Source organism: Plutella xylostella, chromosome 16, assembly GCF_932276165.1.
Source record: "Plutella xylostella chromosome 16, ilPluXylo3.1, whole genome shotgun sequence".
Classification (NCBI taxonomy): Eukaryota; Metazoa; Arthropoda; class Insecta; order Lepidoptera; family Plutellidae; genus Plutella; species Plutella xylostella.
In genome coordinates, this window is record NC_063996.1 from 7120800 (window position 1) to 7144642 (window position 23843).

At 35.9% G+C, this 23843-nt stretch overlaps 2 long non-coding RNA genes across 2 annotated transcripts; both read right to left on the reverse strand.

Moving 5' to 3' along the window:
• Positions 1-4804: 4804 nt before the first annotated feature.
• On the reverse strand, positions 4805-22316 carry LOC125489711. Its single transcript, XR_007267196.1, has 3 exons — positions 21500-22316; positions 12582-12586; positions 4805-4816 (listed from the first exon to the last, which is right to left on the reverse strand). It is a non-coding gene; the product is annotated as an uncharacterized LOC125489711 (long non-coding RNA).
• On the reverse strand, positions 9372-11123 carry LOC125489710. Its single transcript, XR_007267195.1, has 2 exons — positions 10912-11123; positions 9372-9489 (listed from the first exon to the last, which is right to left on the reverse strand). It is a non-coding gene; the product is annotated as an uncharacterized LOC125489710 (long non-coding RNA).
• Positions 22317-23843: the final 1527 nt, after the last annotated feature.

Genomic DNA, 23843 nt, shown 5'->3' on the forward strand with positions numbered 1-23843 from the left:
TAATAAGATGAAGGCCAACAAATTGCTACCTCTGTCCATATTCGAAAACCTTCCTCAAGATTGGTCCAGCTGTCACAGTTTTAATTCACCAGAAAACTATAAATCTCTTCCAGTGTAATCATATAAATCACATTTGGTGTTCATAAACGGTTCTTCTTCAAAACTGTTACAACACAAAACCGCTGAACTGCTTAACCTGTGTTCCAAGTACAAAAGATGTCAAAACACCAGCAGAGCGTTTGATTTAGTATATTTTTTTGGTTCCAGGTTCGAATCCTGCCTAATGTGAGAATTGGTACGCCCACAATTTCTCCCTTCGATCGACGGGGATTAAGTAGCAAAAAACGTGGATTCGGCTTTTTGTTTCCGAGTTTTGAGTAAGAAATTGCATCGTAATTGCATAATTTGTTATTTAAGAGCTCTTTTGATTAGGGTTTTATAAATGTAACTGTATTTTTTATTTAATGTTTTGACAGTATATGTAAACCTTTATGATGTCACTATCCCATTTCAGGTTTAAATATCTTTGTGTATCTTTTGATAGCTGTTCTATGAATCACAAATTTTTTTGCATCGATTTTTTCATTGGTGGGAAAATGTATATTTGTATATGAGGGTACAACCGAGTCCGCGTTATTATATACACCAGTATTTAAGCGTCAGAATTTATGCGTTACTTAAGTAACCTATTGTTATTTAATTTATCAACCAGAGAGAAACATAATCTAGCCTATCCTGAGGCGAGCTAGTCAGTTGATATAACTAAAGCAATAATCCCACCATCAAGCAAGATCATCAGACGCAGGTATTAATATCATCTCCATACGATCACAAATTCGATTTTAAACGCACCTAATAATAATCAGACTTAAATCGATTCGTGATGTGGATATGTAAGTGGTATCTTTAGAGCATGATATCGTCAAGATACTGGTGCGTCTCACAACGGTCTCACCTTTATTTTATTTATTGAGTTTTATTTATTTATTCATGAGAATGCTACTAGCATTAAGTTCGCCTTCGTACAATGTTTTTATGTGCAATAAAGAATTTATAATAATAATAATAATATTCTTCAGTGCACAAATTTAAGACATATGACAGATATTTGTGACAATTAGAAGGTGTGCTTAGTGCTGAAAATATTTTCTACAAGCCAACCAACAGGAGGTGCAAGAAGAAATAACTCAAAACAAACTAGTCACTTGATAATTAACTAAATAAAATTATAGGAATACGTATAATATACAACTAAATACTAATTAAATATACGGATAAATAATATGTATACTTACGCATATAATAAGAATATAGGTAGTAACCAAAGAGGTACAAGAAAAATGCTACCTATCTATTTATCTAAAAAAAAAAAAAAAACACGCACTCACGCCTTGTACTAATGTACTCCCTTGCGGGGTAGGCAGAGGTGCATTGCTGCACCCACTTTTCGCCAGAGTGTATGTTAGTCCCAATGTAATAGGGGGCGGGCCTATTGCCATTTTACGGGCACATCCAAGACCCCAGAACAAATATCTGTGTTTAAACAAATATCTGCCCCGGCCGGGAATCGAACCCGGGACCATCGGCTCAGTAGTCAGGGTCACTAACCACTACGCCATTCGGTCGTCATATTCTATTTATCTAAGTTGCCTCTTCACGGCATTGAATGTGTTTATAACCGATTCCGCTCTTTAAGTGAACAACTTATACAGCACATCTAAAGAAATGCGCATTCGTGAATTACCAGGTACTGGGGGGTCACTTTCTAAATAGACGAACGAACGAACGAGAATTGTCACACAATCAGCATGCTTAATACAGAGAGATTCATCTGTAGTTAGTAAGAAACATTTTATATATTACTAGGGTAAGGACAGGCCCTACCGCTCAAGAAAATGGCACCTTCGCGCTGGCCCTAAAACCTCGTAATATCCTCATCACGACCCATTACGTCCCCACTGCTGGGGCACGGGTCTCCTTCCAATGAAGGAAGGGTTTTAGGCCTAGTCCACCACGCTGGCCTAGTGCGGGTTGGTGGACGTAACATAATCATTATTAATCATCTGTCATAATATATATTATGTTTGAATTGGGGCCAGCGCGCGAGTGACATTTTCCATAGGCAAAATGTTCTGATCGGTGCAACCTTCTTTTTGAAATAATAGGTAAAAAATAAAACTGAACCGCTACTGATCTCACGGCTCTATTTTATTTATTTATTTATTTATTTATTAATGAAGCATGGAAAACCAACAGCATGGAATTATAGAACTAGGAATAGTTAAGTTAATAGTAACAAACATGCCAGTTAAAGGTTTTCACATATAGAAACCTTATACTTTACTTAAATCTTATCTCGTTGTTCATTCGTTCGTTCGTTCATTTATTATAGAGTGACCCCTCGAGTACTGCAGATAACGAGAGTTGGATTAGATAAATAAATTGGTGGCATTATTGTGTAATTTTTAGTTATGAAGCAGATCAGTATGGTCTGATGATAGTTCTTGGACGGATGAACGGGTCAAGATCAAGATACAAAGTGAAAAGTAGCTTCGTCTGTGAAATATTACTTAATGGTCTAACTTCTTGATGATGGAAGACCACGCCAATAGGCTTTCGAGCTTTAGCTTCAAGATGAGATAGTAATTTTCTGATTTTGAAAACAAAGTGGGAATAAAAATTACACATATCAAAATCAAGCAAGCAATCATCCTATTTGGGAAAATGTCCGTGATAACATTATTTATTTTTATTAGGTACCTATTACTATTTTACGCATATTATTATGTCGGTTGGTAGGCGTAGGTAAAAGTTTTTTTTCGCGTCCTCTCCTTGCCATTCCTGTGAGAAGTACCTACTTATGTATAAAATGTATCCTCAAAAGACCGAAGCATCATCGAATATAATTTACCCACACTTTAGCATCATTTATGGCGATCAGTTATCATAAAGTATGTATCTTCCATAATCATGGCACTGGCATCAATAAAGCTCACCTATCAAGGCATTGCTATTATAATCGAATTATACCAACCATATAATGTTGACCGTTGTTCAATAATGAATTCGTGAGAAGCAACAGGTCATCGAAAATGGCTTTCGTTCATTTTACGTTGAACGCTAGTTCTACTGCCAGTAGATGGCAGTGAGAACGGATGCGCCGGCGCAGAAATTAGAGTTTGAGATACATGTGGCGCCATCTCTGGGGCGGTAGCGGAATTATTAGAAAGTTTGGTGATAAATTTAATATTATTAGAGGTGCGAATAAATGTTTGTAACTAAGCACCCCTGAATTCATGAATTACTTTGATGTATCATAGTTTAACATGATCAAATTAAAATTAAAATAATATATTTGAGTACTTTAAAAAAAGGAAATACTTAACAATTTTGGTATACCTAAGTATAGACATAATAATAAATTATATCCGTTGTTTTTTTTTTTATAGCAAACAAGCGACAAGATTATACAAAAACAATTATAAAAACGTCATCAAGAAAACATCCGACATTCACATCTGAAATCGCAACAAACAATCCGCACAATGAAAGTTTAATTTTAGCTCTCAAGTAATTATGAGTCATGAGTCCATAAACATTTAAAAGAAGATTTAGAGCTCCCACGGAAAAAGCAATAAAGATTATTTTGAAGCACGTACTATCGCGGATATAACATGAGGCCATGACGAGATCAAAATCGCATGCGCGAGAGCAAACAAGTTCCACGACTTTTCACTATCTGATCGATAAAAGGGGCGTGGCTAACTTAACATCCTTTTTTGCTACACCCGTCTCGTTCTCTCATAGCCGGCATCGCGTTAGGTGAGCCGGCCAGAAAGAGACGCACCGCTTTCCGCTTGATCGGTCCGATTGACAGTGTGACTTTTCTTGGTAATTTTATGATTTTGTCTTCAAAATGCCCGAAGCATTGAGCGTTTAATTTTATTGAGACTCTTTGTGTGGTTTAAGGTTTTTTCTTGACGTGCAGAAATGTGTGATTAGGGTTCACATATTATAGCTCAGATTATAGCAGAATCATTAGTGTAAGTAGCTATACAAATTTACTACATAAATGTACTAAGTATGTTACTATAGAGTGAAGGTGACAAACGCTAGAACTAGACCAGTGGGGTTATCACCATCGAACACTAGCAATTACTCTACAACATGCTAATGTGTCGCTGCTGGTGGTACGGTAGCTGGATTAGTATAGTAGGGTGCTAAATTTTGTAGAGCTCCATAAAACTTTAGTTGCAGGATTCAGAAATATTGCACACAATAGACGTCCTTACTATTAACGCCTCTTCGACTAAAAAAGCACAATTACAAGCTTTCAAATTCCTACATAAAACTTTAGTGGCACGATTCAGAAACCCCCTTTACCCCTTACCCCTGATCTATCAGATTCCTACTAGGGCATGCAATACCGCAATACCGGTTTTCGTAATACCGGTATCAGGGACCAAATTCACGCTTTTTTCAATACCGGTATTGAAAGTTAATACCGGTATTGAAGTAATACCGGAATCGGACTTTTATAGACTATAATAAAGCGATTAAGATATAGTATTCTTATGTACTGTGAAAGCGCACTTTTTTCCAACCGTTTGATGCAGTTTTCGGCCGTTTGATATCTACTGTTGTCCATGCGTAAACGGACACTGGATGTAAAAATAATAATTTATTGTAAAATTTTAACTCTAATACTCAATTTTCGTAAATCTATTACAAAATACTGAATTTCATTGCTTTTTCTCGTTTTATTTTGACCTATACGACCTTTAATCACAATATATGCCGTTTATTACAAGGAAATCTAATACCGGTATTAATACCGGGATCCCGGTATTGAGTTGCAATACCGGAACTCAATACCGGTATTGAAAATAGTTCCGGTATTGCATGCCCTAATTCCTACCCTCCTCAACCTCTAGCACATGTAGCGTAACATGTCGTTGTAATTTTTATCGGCGCTCGCATCCCGAAGCCCGGATTAATGGCGCAGCGCGTCTAGTCATACGCTCCCGCCGAATACCGTAAAAACGTTATGCGCAATTCTGTTTTGGTGGCGGATTCGGGCTGGATGCCAGTGGGGATTGGATGTGGTGTTTGTGTGGACGGTACCTATAGTTTGGGAACAAATAACTTGGTCGTTCTGAAGTTGGCAGAAAAAATACACTTTAGTACCTGGTAAAACTAACGCACTCCCTATTCTTTCAAAGATTGACACTTGGATAACTTAGATACGAAGTAAAATATTAATAGATGTTATAAAACTACCTACCTTAAAAGATAAAAAATATTTTCTAGGTCACCGCCGTCGTTTGGCAAGGTTCCCAAGAGGCTGGCCGCATTGCCCCGCTGAATGGCGAGGCTTATCCTTTGTCCTAGGTATGTGCCAGCCAGCCCTTTGGTCGCCGGAGGCGTCGATGAGCCGTGTCGCAATTTCCTTGGATTGAATAAATGATTTTTATTCCAGTAGGTAATGATATACTTCATCATCAGGTTATACGTATCAGTATGAATCTATTTCAGTTCCTATGTATTAGGGGAAATTTTATAGTATGTTTAGATACCATATCACCAATTCTAAAGTCACGAATATTCTCGACTCTAGCAGACAGTAATCCGATAAGCGGTTCACTGGAGTTTCTATGGTTTTTATTTATCGACAAGGACGCTGATCAAGATATCATACAAATTGCTATCGAATTACATATCGACTAGAGTCGACAATATTCGTGATTCGCACAAAGATACCACATCCACAGTCTCCAGAAACTTCATCCCTACATCCATCTGCTACATCCAACCTTTAATTGCTCTCATCTTGATACGGCGGGTATATCGAGCGTCAAAATGGGTTTTTCGTGGCTACACCGCGGCAAACGACTCGTGCAACTTTGTCCGGACATTATCGGATTTGTAACGCGGGTTTTTTACATGTTTCTAACCGTTTTAGTTGGGCTTGGGGCTTGGACTGCCGGCGAGCCGGGGAAAGAAATTTGGTTCGATTGGCAAGCAGGTTAATAGACATTTTTGTGTGAGTACACACATGATTAAAGACTGTTTTTTTAATCTCAGATACTAAATTAACAGATTCTGAACGGTTCATCAACAGTCGATTGTCCCGCGATTAAGTGACAACGTGTATCGTTCTATTGGCGGGACAATCGACTGTTGATGAGCAGTTCAGAACCTGTTAATTTAGTACCTGAGATTAAAAAAAACAGACTTTAAGGTTGGAGTTATGTGGTGCCATATCACTATTAGATTTTTTTCATTGCTCGCGAGTAAAGTTACTAGTAACAGTTACTTAATGAAGTTTAATACTTTAATAATAGTTAGATATTAAAAATATGCTCAGCAGGTTGAAAAATCCACCTGTCAAACTCGAAATAATCTCAATTCTCAACACATTGCACACGTCAAAAACATCAAACCTAACCTAAAAACACAGAAAAACATCAAAGTCCACCGCAGCACGCCTCTTGCGAGCAAATTAATAAATCTTATTCAGCAATTAAAATAACCTTTTTTCTAGTAAAAAAGTGGGTAAAAAAGGGACGTCATGCCTTTAGGCCTCATCAGACGGAATTTGTCTTCGAAGGAGCATATCTAAATAATTATATGCCGTAAACGAATAATGATTGAAAGGTCTTCACTTTAGTGTGCAGTGTACGAGAAATTTAGATGTGATTTTGCAGTGTTTTACCACGCTTTGGAGAAACTTTGAAGTTTATTTTCATTTATTTATTTATTTCAACACACACTTTTATTCTGACAGTTATGCACCAATACAATAGTGAAGTGACACACATCTTAATGGTCACCTATCTTTTTTTGGAATTGTCAGAACTCCTTTATACATTTAATAAGAAGGTAACTTTCTACTGGCGCTCCTAGGGAGAGGCCTATGTCCAGGAGCAGATGATTATTGGCTGTTGATGTAGATGATGATGAACTCTCTATTGTAAGAAAATTCACTGAAAAATTATTCAGTATATAAAATATGGTTGCTTTTTTGGTTTATTTTTGTAGGTAGGTAAATCGGGGTATATGTAATATTCCTTGCCTGCCGTAACCCACTATACTGCAGGAAACCTACAAAACAAAGAGATAGCCGCAAGCAGCGCATACGAATCGTACGGAGTGATGGCCCGTACCGGACTCGAACTGGTAACTATCGAAGAGAAGAGCGAAAAAAACGCACACTAGTTATTAAATACTCATTAGATTGTGCTGCTGTCTCTACGTTGCGTGTAGCGGAGGTACAGTGGTGTGACGAGTTGACGACCGAATGGTATAGTGGTTAGACCCTGACTGCTATGCTGAAGGTCCTGGACTCAATCCCCGGCCGGGGCAGGTTGTAAGAACTATACTTAATGGCGTAGTAGTCTTGTAAAAGAAATGTTAATCTCTTCTTTTTACTGAATCCAAGTGTCATTGTTGTTAAACCAACACTTTAACTACTAGACCCAATAAGTGCTAATGAATACCATGTGTACATAAGGTGCAGATAAAAATGATATTCGTGTATTTTTTTCCCATTAATGATTGAGTATTCTGTACCGTCTCTATGATTTTCTTACACTTGCGTTTAAAACAAAATGCTTTGGGTGCGTTGCACCATTTAACTTTAACTATTACAAACGTCACATCGCCTGTCAAAGCATCGGTTAAGCGAAAAATTGGTTGCACCATTCAACTATGGTTAAAATGACGTCATAACTTTAACGATAACCATAACCACCCAATGTTGGCCGGTTACTGCTTTTGTTAAAGTCAGGTAGCTGTCAAACGCATTGTATAACCTCAAAGTAACAGTATTACGTACAAATATTAATATTAAATAATTCTTATCATGTCGCTTCTATGTGAAATAGAGCTTGAAACAAGTTCCTCAGAAATTGAGATTGAGGTGGAGTAAGTACGGAACTTACGAAATATTAAGAGAAAGGTGTACTTTCAGAGAACTGATAGATTCGCAACTTGGGATGAGAACTCGTTCTTGGATAGGTTCCAGGTCTCAAAAATGTGGCTCGTGTGTTGGCTTTAAAACTAGAACCTTTCTTACTGCCTCCAACGACGAAGTAAGTACCAATGCACCTATTATTATGTTGTAGGTGTAATGATCATCTTCACCACCAAATAAGCGTCCATTTCTAGCCATGGGCTCTCCCAAGGAGCGAAATAACACTGTGCCCTCGGCCTTCCTTATCCAGCCACTACCAGCTACCGGCCGGCTGCTGGTCCAGCGCAGCAATCTAATATCAAAGTAACCTACGTAACTCTTTAATTGAATAACCTTGTTTTCAGAAATCTCTCAAATACAGCAATTTATCAATGAAAATAAGGACAGAACTAAGAAGAGTGCAGCCCATTATAGTGGCTACGCCATAGCTGCATAATACATATATTATGTAACAAAATGAGAGACCCTGTACCACCAGCTAGGTTTTTAGGGTTCCGTAGCCAAAATGGCAAAAACGGAACCCTTATAGTTTCGTCATGTCCGTCTGTCCGTCTGTCCGTCTGTCACAGCCGATTTACTCGGAAACTATAAGTACTACAGTGATGAAATTTGATGGGAATATGTGTTGTATGAACCGCTACAAAAATATGACACTAAATAGTAAAAAAAAGAATTGGGGGTGGGGCCCCCCATACATGTAACTGAGGGATGAAATTTTTTTTTCGATGTACATACCCGTGTGGGGTATCAATGGAAAGGTCTTTTAAAATGATATAAAGTTTTCTAAAAAAACATTTTTCTTAAAGTGAACGGTTTTTGAGATATCAGCTCTCAAAGTCGTAAAAAGTATGTCCCCCCCCCTCTATTTTTATAACTACGGGGTATAAAATTCTAAAAAAAATAGAGGTGATGCATGCTAATTAACTCTTTCAACGATTTTTGGTTTGATCAAAGTATCTCTTATAGTTTTTGAGATAGGTTGATTTAAGCTACGGAACCCTTTGTGCGCGAGCCCGACTCGCACTTGGCCGGTTTTTTTAATGATGATTCATCATCTGATGAAGAGGAACCTGTCTATGCAGTTAACAGGAATGTTAATAAAAATAAAATATTTCAACAGATTACATCGTTAGTTTTAATTTTGTTTAATTTCAACTTCATCATCATCATCATCATCAGCCAATAATCATCCACTGCTGGACGTAGGCCTCTCCCAAGGAGCGCCACAACACTCGGTCCTCGGCCTTCCTCATCCAACCACTACCCGCCACCCGCCTAAGGTCATCAGTCCAGCGGGCAGGAGGGCGTCCCACGCTGCGTTTACCTGCTCGTTTCAACTTGTTAAGAATTAATTAATAATAAACCTGAGTCTACTTTGTCGCGGGTTTTATTGATGATAATCTTTTGGTCAATATTTGGAGGAATAACAGACTTAGGTCCTATGACATGTTGACTTTGAGTGCTTTGACAGAGAATGACGGCTACAATGTACTCTGTGACGGCTTCAGTCCGACCTCAGATCAACTACAAATAGATTCGCAATCGCCGTGTGCACTATTCTCTTTCTCACTCAAACCATAGATGTTGCCGACAAAAAAATAAAACCTAAATATGGGGAAATTTAACTTATCATAATAACAAAAACAAAACTTGAGTATATCGTCGGTTGATAGGAAAAAGTCACTAAAGGCTAATTTTTCAATAGCCAGACAAAAGTTTTGCTGGGAAATAATTTTGATGCTGTTGCGTCTCAATGTTTCTCAATGTTTGTATTACCCAGATAACATTTATCTGAATATTGAAAAATCAGCCTTAGTGAGTTTTTCCTGTCAACCGACGATATAAGAAAAAAAACTTTACTCATACTTATTTGATTTCAATATAATTATTTAATATACACAAACTGAGTGGATTGTATAATTCATTGTCTTCGTCCAATCGAAACAATCCTCTTCAAAATGTGCCGAACACAATTTTTGTATGTTTCCTTGGTTCCCAATTTGTGCGACCGGTAATGTCTATCCATTTTCTTGATATTTTTTTTTCTGTCGGAAACCTATGAAAGAGATAAATGGATGAGCATGAGCATTATAATCGTGGGCCAAATATGTGATGGGGTTTTTTTTAAAGGAAACACGTATTTCGTATCAATACAATAAACTTTATATTATACAGAAGAAATCACACATAGAAGAAAAAAACGAAACGAACGTTTCCTCACAATGAGAGGCACCTCATTTGAAAGAGGAGAATGACTTCTACAAAATACAATCTTCACAAAAACCGAATTCGTGCGCCCCATTTGTAAACCCAACCCGAGTCCGTTACAATTTCTAGTATTTTCTTTGCATACTATAATATTTGTGGGTAAAATAAATTTTCAATAACTTGCAACACCATGTGATTTGTTATGATATGGTACCTCGTAATTTTTACTTAAAACTGATACTAAAAGACCTTACAGTATTAAAATTAGTATCGTTTTATATTAAAATCGAGCCAATAGATAGTACTATGATGAATGTAAGCTTGTTAAACTTGATAGTATCTACTTACATGGGAAAATATATCTCATCCATCATTCCATCGTGTTTTCGTTCATTATGCTCTATACAACCGAACAAAATCCACCCACCCATGTCACACACTCGTTAAGTGATGATAATAGTCTAATAAACTTAATAAACACCCACAAATCACTAGCAAATCAAAAATAAATAGCATTTAGAAAATTTTGTTGTAACTGTCAGCCTTTGTTTGGCACAGATTTTTCATTTGTTTCATTGTTTGGCACAGAGAACTGACGTAAACAGGCGCCACAGCAAAAAGGACAAAAAACATTTACAGCTTAACGTTTCTTTCTCACGCTTAATGTAGCTAAGCGTCTCTTTTTCGCAATGTCAGAACTGTCACGATTATACCCCTGTGAGTCCGACAGCTAGATTTGGTATTGCCCTACATAAAAACGTTTCCCACAATAACTTTGGGGATAATTATGTCTCAAACGATTAGCAACCCTAATAACATTAACAATGACGAACGAAGTGATGGTGCAACACGTTGCAGTAAAATGTTAACTGTAACGACTCTGTCATTGCTAAGTTTAACCTTAACTATTACGATAACCGGGATGTTGATGCAACCCACCCTTTATCTTTCACGCCGAAAACTTAACTTTATTCCTTTAATGTTAGGAGATTTTTTCCATTCAATAAAATGTTTTCGTTTGAATCTGTCATTAACATTGACGTCCTACTGTAATATTAGTTATTTAGAGCTGAACCGATTTGGATTAATGAATTAACGACTGCCTTTGATTTCGGTATTAGGTACTTGAAGAAAATTCTGACGAATTATACTTACAGTCAGAAAAAGAGGAAGGTATGCACCATAGTGCAAACAATTTGGATCCAGTTGGAATTTATGGGTGGAAGAAAGATGAATCGAATAATATTTTATCTATGTATAGAATCAACTCTCTGTTTATTTGTTTGTAAGTAGGTATGTCAATCAATAACGTAGCCACGCAGCAACAGTTATAATCGAAAACTTAAGTGGGATGATAGTTTAATAATAATAAATAAAAAACAGAATTCTCAAACGAATACTTTTAAAGACAAAGCAAAGCTCACAGGCAAGAGCTATGACAAATAATGTTATATTATAATATATATATAACAGAACGGGGCGCAAACCTCAAAAAACGGCACAACGAAAAAACTTTAAAAATTCAACCCCTCCCCCCTCCACTTACACAGAACAAACTCGTTTGTAAAAAAAACTCAGTTGAAAGCTCGCGAATATTTCGGATATTTAACAAACAGTGACCGCTAACGATGTCCCTTAATATTTGGAAAATAAAAATACCCTTTTGTTCACAGAAAGTGTTGCCAACTTTTTTTTGCTGTGGTCTGTTTGAAGGAAATGGGGAAAAATGCCCGGTTGGCCCTCTACTAACTTTTTTTTTGTGGTAAGAAAAGATCGCTTTGAGCGGCAGCGTCTGTTTACTTATTATTTGATACTTTTTTAATGAGTAATGTGAGTAACGTTGTGTACCTATCCTACAAGTAAAAGTAGAGCACAGTGTTTTATAAAAATATGCATGTATTCCACAGGTAACAGTATATTTACAATTAAATATACCACTTGAAGGTAAAAATTGTGATTGTGGAAATCTACTCAGTCATCTAGACTATATTCTAGATGTGTACAGTGTATTGTACTCATTCTAAAATGTCGATTCAAACACATCCACCTATCGCATGATACTAAGGTGGATGTGATTGAATTGATCTTTTGAGTAGAAAATAATGTAAAAATGAACATTATTTGCAATAATTACATAGAGTTTCTATGGCTAAATAAATTCATAATTACAGTGTACAATTGTTATTTAATCGTTAATTTATATCTAACGACAAAAAAAACTATCATGCAAAGACAATCCAGGAATTACCATTCAAAATCTTCTGCACCTACTTAAGGAGGAGTAGATACAAAATGTGATTGTATTTATAATTCGCATAAATAGATTAGTCTTGCATAAAAATACAATAGCAATAGAGTAATATCTACCCTCACAAATAGAGCTATCTTCCAAAGATACATTTCCTAATAGGATAATTATTCAATGAGATATTATTAAGGCTCGTTTACATTGTCCTGTCTTTTCCAGTAAAAAATAGTAAGAACCTACCTATATGGTTTGAAACTTTATGATTTTGAAATAAAAACAGTTTAAATATGGAATTATGTATAAATTCGATCGAAGGTCATAAATCAAAAACCTTGTTAATAATAAGAGTATAAATATATGGAACTGAACTCAGTATTACGAATACTGCTGTTCACTTCCTGTTAGCTTGTAGGAAATAAAAAAAATAAGAGGGTCTAGGATTTGTCACCATGGTGAAAATAAATGGTTGGCTAGTCAGAATATTGTCGCATTGTCAGTCGGGCATGTATAAAATTAAGCAGACTTTAGGTAAGGCCATGAATGGATTGGTCAGTCAATAAAATTTAGCAGACTTCGGGCCACTCATTCGTCCCTCATGATGACTTTTTTAGTGCATCTCTTACTTATTCAAAATCATTCGTTTTTAACTGAATATACAAAGAGGCATGTGCACAGGCCCTAAGCTTGCGTCGTCGAAGAATATTTACATGTAGCTCGGACAATGGGCCCGTCTAATTTGAATACCATGCTTATGGGACAAAATCTGCAGAGCAAAAAATATGGACGATAAACTTTGCAACGTCAAACGGTAGCTAGGGCTGTCAAATTAGTTATGGTTTATGTTGGAATAAATGCGGGCAAATCATGTGGATCGAAATAGCCGGATTTAAAGTAAGTAGCATAGACTGAATTGATCGGGATAATATGAGACACTGGAGGATGAAAATTGCTAAGAAGTTGGGCAATTTTCAATTCAACAGATTTCATTAGGTAGTGATAAATAAAAGTTATTTAAATTAGTTCTTAAATTATAGTTGTTTGACCTGATAAAAGAAGTAAAGTTGTTTTTAGAATTAAAGTTTATAGCAAGTACTTAGCTATTTAACTGTGCTAATTTAAGAATGTTGGTAAATTTACTTAAATTTAAAACATGCGTCGAATATTTTTGTCTCAAAAACCTCGCGGCAACCCTAACAATCGATGTAATAAACAATAATACGCAAGACAAATATGAAAATAAGGGCGACCGCACAGGTATCGGCAGCCGGGTCGCCGTGTAGCACAACTCATTTCCCTACGCCATGTGTGTGCCCGCCCTATACTGTGCGTGGTACGTACATGAAAAGATATTTTGAAATGACTTTATTGTAGGTAAAGGTTGTCTGGTAGACATTGCTGTAAGTAAAAAGTCTCTTTGTATCTAGGTACTGTTTATTTTTTAAGTTTTAGTTCTTGTTGCAAATAAAGTGTATTGTATTGTATATAATTATGCATTGTATTCATAATCGTAGTATAGATATGTAGGTACCTGCTGTGGTAGAAACAGTTCATCTCAAGAAGTTAAGAATCCAAACAATATTAATGTTTCTCACTAAATGTAGCGCACTGTGTATGTAGGTACAGGTAGTGATTAATTGTTAATTAAGTAATTGTTAAATTAACTGTTAATTTTAACCATTTTCTAAAGCTATCCTTCAAACGTCTGTCAAATCCATAGAAATAATAAACGAATGGTCAGATCAGATCTATGCAATTTACTTTAGATTTCACAGATAAGCAATGCCGCTTGAGGCACCAGTTCTCCTCAGTAGGAAGGTTTTCGCACAACCGTACGATTCGATATTCCAATACAATAAACAACAGTTAGTACTTTGCATAAGTTAAGAGAAGCTATTGGTCCATAATTGGACGACAAAAAGTCCAGCGGGGTCACTCTCTTAATCTTAAAACAAACGAACGAGAATTGTCACGCAATCGACACGCTTAATGCAACGAGATAGAGTGGTGGGTCCAAAGCTTCGGAAGAACAAAACTGCAGTGCTAACCACGAGTCTATCTCGTTGTATTGAGCGTCAATTAATAATAAATAAATAAATATGTGGGGAAATACGGCCATCCGAGCCCAAGCTAGGCAGAACCTGTGTTATGGGTGTCGGACAGGTGATATATCTACACAAATACATAGATAGATACTAAATATAAATATCAACACCCAAGACCCGAGTACAAATATCTGTCTTTCAACAAATATCTGCCCCAGCCGGGAATCGAACCCGGGACCTTTGGCATAGCAGTCAGGGTCACTAAGTTTTTTGCGTGACAATTATCGTTCGTTCGTTCGTCAATTTAGATAAGAGAGTGACCCCCCCAGATACAATTCCAAAGAAAAGTATCATCTCCTTCATTGAGAATTGATTATGCATTTTCGGACCGTTTTGCATACGTATCGATTGTTCGGGAGTATTCATAGATTGTATTGTCATCTTCAAAATATAAATGCATTTATCATTTGTTGTTGTTTTTTGTAGTTCGAATTTTAATTTTATAGCAAATTTGCATTGATCTGGAGTAGTTTACAGTAAAAAATTCGATTTCTGCTGTAGTTTTTATTTATTAATATTGTAGCGTTTAAACTCAAAACATAAACTTTAAAAATTGGACTGATTTAAAGTACATTTCTTGAAGTCTTTTTAAACTACAAGAACTACTTTACAAAAGCCATATTTAAAAAAAAATATATATGTTTTTTTTCGTAAAACAATTCAGAGACCAACAGCTGAAAGTCTGATCACAAATTCCCACGACTTCGCCAATCTAAAATTAAACACGAATCATAATCACAAAGCACGATAATTTAATCCCTAGCCACTGATCGAATCAGCAAAATAATAAAAAACAGATCTCCATTTTAATTATAAACATCCGAGGATCACATCAAAGATGCATTTACAAAACGATTGAAAATCAAAGTCTAAAACGTGTAATATCAAAACCATCACCTTATAATTGGCCTCCACTCCTCGCTGCCAAACTGAAATACATTCGAACATATCGGAGAATCGCATCCCCTTAACAAAGTCAACCTTTCAAGCAAAATACAACTTTCGCACAAAGTAGTACAGATCTAAATTGCATATCGAAAATAACATCTTAAGGCGAAGCTTAATAACGAACCGTATCAAAAAGCGAAAGGGCTGTCAAACTCTTGACGTTTGACGTGAATTCTGACATGCCCTTAAGATTATCATGAGGCAAATAAAATACAAAATGTAAGGTATTCGATCTGTAAATAAGTTATGGACTTATATAGATTGTTGTAAGCTGGTATGAGTAGGTTTAATGTACGCACAAGGTTCACGTTATTACCTACGTATTGGCTTCTTATTTTCAAATGTTAATAAATGTTTGTCATGTTAATAATGTTATGTTTTTTTTATTTAAAAACAAGGCAACAATGGTAAGTATTCTGAAGGTACCATTTCTAAATGTAGCGCTATCGATACCAAAATTTATTTATTCAATATTTCTAATAAACTGCCAACGTAAACCTCTGAGTAGGTATTATTGACTGTGATAAAATAAATTCAAGACTATGTGTCTTCATTAAGTATTATCCTTGTTGCCTCCAATAAATTACCGAATTTCTTTTATGATCATGTGCGTTATGAAGCAAAATCTTACTAAAACTTTATCCACTGACGAAAATAGCACCCACGGGTTAACGTGCCGTCCGAAACAAGAAGCGCCCAGAAAACAACCTATCTACCACAATACTGTTCAAAATATCCAAATAATCCTTTTCTCGATAACCCTATACTGATTGGAGCTGGTACCTGAAGGATACAGGATAGTAGACACAAGCAGCTGTAAACAAGTTGTGGAGGCAGTTGGATATAATCCTTGGCCACCAGCAGAGCCTTCTACAATACGATGTTAGGCTAAAGTAAGGTAAGTGTAGATACGCCTACAGCATCCGCTTGTCAAATTAGTCAAGTTTTAATGAATTAATATGGATTTAAAACATACACGGTGTATATGGAAATGTTACTAACACAATTAAATGTTATCTACTACTCATACTGAACATGTTTTTCAAAGAAACATACCCTACGCGTTGAAACATAAATTTTTTGATGAGCAGCTACCGTACTTTGTGATAGACGTTACCTGAAAAATACTTTTTGCCAATATGGAACAGGTTGAAGTATGAATAATTTAAATAGTGCTCAGTTATAAAATTCAAAAAAATAGCCAAATGTTTCCTAAATTTTCAAAAATTAGACAAAGTTTGAATACTGTATAATACGGTTATTGGTAATGTTTTTAGTAAATTATATAAAAGCAAAATTTCCATCAAGAGACGTCTCATCCTCACTACCCCAACAACAGACGCGGTCGTCCTCTGTCATTCACACATCGCCGCGTATCGCACAGTTAACTCTCCGATGCATTATTACAAATAAAATAAAAACTCGGATTAAATAAGGATAACCCGCAGAGATAAACCCATATCAATTGATGTCGTTCCGCCGTCGAATCGTGAGCAAGTGTTCGATTTTTTTGAATTTCAAAAAACGAACGCATAAAAAACATGGCGGCTTTGGCGAAAAGACGTTGATTCTGGAATCGATTTGAACGGTGACACTCGAATTTTTTAAAGGTTTTTATCAGATTTGCGGTTGTTGATATTTGAAAGCGTGTGAGTGAAGAAGACCTGGCCGTAGAAAAACCCACTGGCTACAGAACCTCGCCGAATGGTTCAATATGTCCACCATAGAGCTATTCCGAGCTGCGACTTCCCGGGCCCAAGTGGCCATAATGATAGCCGACCTACGATAGTAGATGGCACCTGAAGAAGAAGAAGAAGAAGAAGTGAGTGAGGATATTTTTAACTTACCTACGTTTGAAAAAGAAAGACCTAACAAGAATGACAAGGATTTGTTTACGAAGATTACACCGTAGCTCTAACTTCTAGACTACTTCAGAGGAGATAAATTATACATCTATATAAAAATTGATATCATGAATATACAGTGAAACCTGGTTAAGTGAGACTTCAAGGGTCCTGCAATATCGTTTCAATTACAGAGGGTTCCATTTATAGAGGTGAGAATAAAGGTTATTTCAGTAATACAGGATCGATCATTAAATAAAATTAATTTAATAAATATTTTTTATTTATTAATCAAAATTCAGCACAAACTTCTTCGCGTGTCTTCCCACTTTCATAAAAGGATATTAAATTCAGTTTTTGATAACGATTGTAGCTTTCGTTTTGGCATTTTTCAAATTAAAAAATCTGTATGATAGGAAAGCGAAACTAAAACTGAAGGTAATTGATTAATAAATACATTGAACTGAACTGAACTGAAGCTCAAAATTTGTACTTACGTACTTGGAATTACGTGTGGAATTTGTGGGTAGAATAAGAATGAGTAAAACAAACAATGTTATCTCAGTTACAGAGGTTTATGCATATAAAATTTACTCGCTGTCTCAGTTATAGAGGTAACTATGATGATAAATCGAAAGAACAAATCCCAGTTATAGAGGCTTACCTCGTCCCACTAACAGAGGTAATTCAGTGTCAAAGTGTTGGGACCTCAGCATGAGTTCCAGCTATGGAGGTTTCTCACTTATCCAGGTCCCACTTAACCAGGTTTCACTGTAATATTAGTTCAATGTTTTAGCATAATATTTACCTCAAACGGTATTTTGATATACTAAGGTAAAAAACTTTCGAATAACATTAAAAAAATATGATGATGCGAGTATTTTAAATACAATCAAAACACGATTCAATAATTAGTTTTGATTGATGACTTGTTAATATGTAATTAACCATAACGTTGAAATCTAACTTTAGCTGTCAAAAATATCTATGCACGTCAATTTTGACGTCACGTGTCTATTTCGGCTTAGATTTTTGACAGGTGTGTGAAATCGCTTTGACATTTGAAATAGTTATTGGGAACTTTAACTTTGAGAGGTCAAAATGCCGATGGAAAAAGTAGGTACCGAATATTATAGAAGATAAAATTGTATCATACCTAAATGCTATATAACATTTAGATTGCACATAGGTAGTTATTATTGGAGGGAATATACCTAGCCTTCTGTGTAAATAAAAGTAGCATAAGCACTAATATAGTTTCTAAGATAAACATTGTACCAACAATAATAACTAAATGTACCAATTTAATTAATAATATTTATGTAGAATGTGTAAATATGAATAAATGTGTTAATATTAAGTACTATACTAGTTTATAAGGAAATATTGTTACTTACACATTATATGGATTATGTTATCTGAATTAAATTAATAATAATAGTGTATATACCTACCATGAAAATACTTTTCCCTGCGGATATAATATGTAGGTACATACTTAGATTTTTATTTTATTTAATATCTTTAAGTGAGAATTTCGTGAATTCATTCATTCAACCGACAGACAGAGAAAACACAGTAAAGTATTTGGCATTAGATCTTGAGTTTAAATAATAGGTTTAACATCAGTTTGTTACCGTTTACACTATGATCCTTATTTTTTCTATACATACGAGTAGGTATCTAGGTATCAAAAATCCCATACAATCTAATAGCCCTACTTACAGACTCCAAAATCAAAACAAAAGAGCATTGACAGGTGGCCAATAAAATAAACACGACGATTCATAGTATAATAATAAATAAATTGTAGGGCTGTCAACCTGCGGGCTGCGGGCGGGGCCGGCCGATGATTGACAACCCTGACAGGGTCTGAACACAACCTGTGGATCGCGATCGTTTTTGAGTTTTTTTTTAAAGGATAAATATTATCGAAAGGGTTGTTGTAAGTAATTAAAAATGTTATAAGTATGCAAAAAAATACAATATCGAACATCATGACTTGTTCAGTTGTCTCATAATGACATTATTGGTATACTTAAGTATGTATTAGGAATTTTATAAAATTTTATGATCGTTTTAACTTATCCAATGATGACTAGATAGGTACCTAAATACAAATAAAAATACCACTTAGATGTGCTGGAATTGGGTTTTTTCGATGCTCGCGAGTGTATGATCTAATCATTCATTCATATTATTCAAATAAAATATGATCATCCATTCAGCCAATCTATTTATTAAAAAGCAATCCAATTTCGTTAAAAAAAGACAAAAAGCGACACTCACTCCACAGTACCGCGCGAGCAGCGGCGAAACAAAAGAATTGGTTCAAAGAATAAAATTCTACGAAATACTCGTATTTGCCATCCTGGCGAGGCAATTTCTGATATTAAAATTTTCAATAATACCTAATGGATGTACAGCATTGGTCTAAAAAGCACTGCAGTCTGACCAACAGATCTGAGCTTGTGGCAATGAAGTGAAACTTTTGTGTAATATTAACATTTTAATGATTACATGAAATATAAGAATCTTATTAGAATATAACAATCTTCTTCACTACACAATATGAAACCAAATAATCCATGTTTTAGCACAAACATATAAATCAGTACCTAATTAAATAACAATTTAACCAATCAAATGCTAAGGTACCTACCTACCTCATGAAAAACTTTGGCTCTTGCTTTTCTTGTTAACCACCGTCGAATGTGATATAAGCATATTATACACCTAGTAGCGCCCTCAATACCATACCAATAAAAGTTAGTCAAACTTTATGAAAACCTATTGAATACACCCTTCAGTTTTTAATGTTCTCTTTGTAGACATCAGTTTTGTCTTATTGTAATTCAAGTGTCCCTGTCCTCCCCTTCGTATTGTAGTAGTGTGATAATGACGGGTTAGTGAAAACATACACAAATAAATGCTCACGAAAAATAACATACTTACACCTATCTACCTACTTATAATTATTATTAATACTTAAACTTAACTTACTTGTTATCGACGTCGACTAACTTTCTCATAGCTTATACCTAGCGCCCTTTTTATACTATTTATGGCTAATGGCTAATCACGATAGGTATAGTGACGTTTAGGTACATCAATATCCAACCCGTGAAGCGGCAGCAGAAAGACAAAAAAAAATGCCATCGAAACTTTAGAACACCCAGCGGCCAAAAGCCATAACCCTAAACGGCGATCGGATAAAAAACTACCCCACTAATAAGATTGACAAGAATTCGAATGACCAATAAAAGATGGCGATGATCCCATAAAACTGTAAGGAGGAAATATGCGTTCAGATATTTTCCGCCATAAACGGCTGTTCGCGAAAAACCCCAAATGTCATATCAATGAATTCATGGCTACCATTTTTTGTGCGGTTTATCGCGTTTCTTTATTACGGTTGGACATTTCGGCATCCTGTTTGGGGCTGTATACAGGGGGTGAGATGTTTGTTATCCATAAGTAATAGTAGGAGTTCTTGAGTGGAGCCCACGAACAGGCAAGCGTAGCGTGGGATACCATCCGGCCCGCTGGACCGACGGCGAGACAGGTGGTCGGTAGTGGCTGGATGAGGAAGGCCGAGGACATAGTGTTGTGGCTCTCCTTAGGAGAGGCGTATGTCCAGTAGTGAACGATTAAGGGCTGATGATGATGTTGAAGTATGTGAATATCCTACCGACCATTGTTCAGAATTGCTGGATGTATCTTATGATGCTTCAGGCTTCCAAAATCTAACTATATTATCAGTTCATATTTAATAGATCATACTGTATATTCTATGCCAAATCGAGGGTGGATCGGGCAAAGCGATTTTCACTATAATTTGTTTACGGCCTCTCTATTGGTTCGGTCATTCGCCGGTCTTATGAGAGTTTTATTGAGTTCTTTCTTATATCGGATTGCAATATCCTAGTCGTAAATCTATATTGAATCTTGAGGAGCAGAAAATGGGGCATTTTTTATTGACCTCCTTTTTCTGGTAAGTATAGAATATAATATTAACTACTTGCAAATGTTTTTGGCTTTTAACCTCTCTGCTTATTGTTTTTTACTCTAGTCTAATACATACCCGTACATTGGACAAGACAAGTAACACAGGTGTAACGTTTTCTATGACACACTCGAAATACATACAAAACGAAAATTACGCCAATGGCACAATTGAGTGGATGAATATCAAACTGCCATATGTCCACCTACCCGAAAAATTGACTTTTTGATTTGGTCGTGTTCTCCGTTAAAATGTCAGTTTGCCTATGCCCTTCAAGTTCCAATAAGTGCAAGGCATCCATGAGAAAAAAGCCGTTAAAAAAGTAAGTTTTTTTCAAATCCTTTTAAGTCTAACCGTTTCGCATTACAAATTTTCACAAGTCCATTTCGGCCAATCACAGAGCGTAATTTTTTCAACATGGCGTCAGTCTTGGTGAGAATTTCGAGCCTATGGTGTGTGCTCCCAGTGTTTTATAACGAATATGAATGAATATGTTGAAGAAATTGTGATTGTGGACCCTGATAAAGCTCGGAAAAGGAACAGATTGAAGAGTGTAGCAAAAAAAACGACAGAAAACTATGTCGAAGTAAGTTTAAAACCCCTTTTTTTCCAACCCACGTGTCAATCACAAAGCATTTTCGTAGTAAACACAGGGCCGTATCGGGTAGAATATAATACGGTAGGTAGGTACTTTTCTACCGATAAATTTTGGTTGATTAACTTCATTGTATTTAATAGAATATAGACTATATTAGTCTTACTGAGTCCGGCCCATGATATTAGTATTTTACAAACAACTATAAGTCCTTATGACTCATATCAAAACAGCATAAGTCTTGTATGGGCATATCAAACTGCTATAAGTCCAAACTGTTTATTAACTTTTACGCCTTTCTATGAGTGTTATAATGGATTTGTTTATTAAAATACATTCTTAAGGTCACAAGTCAACTGATTAAATCATGGGGCAAGTTCTATGACCAATAAATAATAGAGAAAACAAAAACCTCCATTTCCCAAATTTTGCGTGGACGTGACATATGGCAGTTTGATATTCATCCACTCAATTAAACACGGTCGGTATCCACATCCGCAATCGCGATATTTCCACGTCCAAAAAGCAATCTCCAGCCACGCAAGATCCGCAGAATGGGAGATTTTCAACCATAGACAACAACCATAGACAACAACCATAGACAACAACCATAGACAAAAACTATAGACAACAACCATAGACAAAAACCGATTATAGATGGCGCTATTAAAACTTCAAACACATAATATATATCAGCACTGCATTTTTTTTAGCCGGCATGGATTCCAGTTCTTTCAGCCAATACAAAAATCCAATGGATGTGAATTCAACCATATGCGATTACTAGCTGTTATATTATGCATACTATTAAACGTTAACTAGTTTAAGACAGCTTTGTACCATTTATGACATCTTCCGTCCCCTCAGAAGAATGCAGCGCATAAAAAACGACATTCCGGATGCCATCTATCGGACGATTTTGGAACCTTTAAACGTCAAAAGAAAATCTCCCATTATCATGTTGGTAGTACCTTAAATTTAGTCCGGTAACGTTGGTAGTGGTTTAACGAACTACTATTGCTGCGGCCATTAGATAGTCGGGAGTAGCGTCCGCGACATCTAAATTTCGTCTGCCCACACTCCCGAGTACAGTAGGGTTACTGTGTACCTACTTGCGAAAAACGAACCAACGAGATTTGACGTGCAACTAAGGTTGGCTGGAAGAAATTGCTTTTTGGCAATAAGCCCGCCATTGTGAACTAAATTTTCTTAATTAAGAAGTATTTTTATCTGTGTATGTGAAGAAAATTTAGTTCACATACACAGACAAAAATACTTTTGTCTGTGTATGTTTTTGGTAGGTAATAAAGTGTCGACATGGAATATAGACATGGTACGTTTTGCCTTATTCAAGTGAATACCTAGGTGATTTCAATACGATATAAAATAAAGAATTAATAGGTAATGTTACCCCAAGTGTCCTTAGCCATATTTTATCAAAATCGGCTTATCCATTCAAATGTTATGCGAATTATTTTGTGTTCAATGTCGCAGGTTTGGTTAGGTTAAAGATGTTATGTTTATTATAGTTCACAATACATAAATACCTTGATTTCTCTTGGCAGGCACGTCAACCTAGCGTGGAGGCAATTTTTTCAAAGTCGGTTATTTTAACCGACTTTGAAAAAAGGAGGAGGTTCTCATCTCGTCTGTACCTATGTATTTTTTACAACACTTTTCAAATGTTACATACCTACGTACACTAAAAATATTTTAAGCGGCCAGGGTTTTCATAAGCTTTATATCACACAAAATAACCTACCTCAGCATCATCATCATCATCAGCCAGCCTCTATGGTCCCCTTCTGGATAAGATCTAGCTGCTAATTTCCTATCACAAAATCGGAAACCTCAAAAGATGGCGGAACAATGCCTAAACAAAACCGTCTAATCTACAACTGGACACTACGACCAAAT